Raw genomic sequence first — 701 nt, 5'->3', positions numbered from 1 at the left:
GACCCTGCACTGGATGGATCAGCTGACACCACCCAGACCAGTAATCTGCCTCAACCAGTTCTGTCATTGCACCCAGGAACAGAAGACATTAAGAAAACTTCACTCTGACCTCCTATGATTCTATTTCCAAACTGTCCAGTTAGTACTCCCCACTTCCCGAATCCCCACCTGCCAAATTATCTTTAAAAAGTCTGATCCCTGAATGTTCTGGGAAATTGATTTGAGTAATAATAAAACTCTGGTCTCCCACATAGCTGGCTCTGCATGAATTATTCTTTTTCCACTGCAATTCCCCTGTCTTGATAAATCAGCTCTGTCTAGGCAGCAGGCAAGGTGAACCCATTGGTCCACAGATTACATTTTGATAGAAAATTGCTAATTTTCTGCACATTTTAAAATGTATTTCTTTGAAGCTAATTGCAATGTTCTCTTACACTTTAAAATATTGTTGTATACTTTGGGTATAGTTCCTCCCTAATATCTACTACCCCACATCCCCCCAAACACACACATGCATGCATGAACTCACGCACACAGACACAGAGCAGGAGCCTTCTATCTTACCTGTCCTTTTGAAGACTACTTTTAGTTATATTGATCCTTTACATTATCTTTTTCTATTTCATAAACTTTAAGTCCTTCCTGTTTATTTTGAAGTCTTATTCTAGTTTCCTGTGTTGAATGAAAACAGGTATTTATTT

Source organism: Mandrillus leucophaeus, unplaced genomic scaffold (assembly GCF_000951045.1).
Source record: "Mandrillus leucophaeus isolate KB7577 unplaced genomic scaffold, Mleu.le_1.0 Scaffold1075, whole genome shotgun sequence".
NCBI lineage: Eukaryota > Metazoa > Chordata > Mammalia > Primates > Cercopithecidae > Mandrillus > Mandrillus leucophaeus.
The sequence above is the reverse complement of the archived record's forward strand: the minus strand, read 5'-3'. Positions refer to the sequence as shown.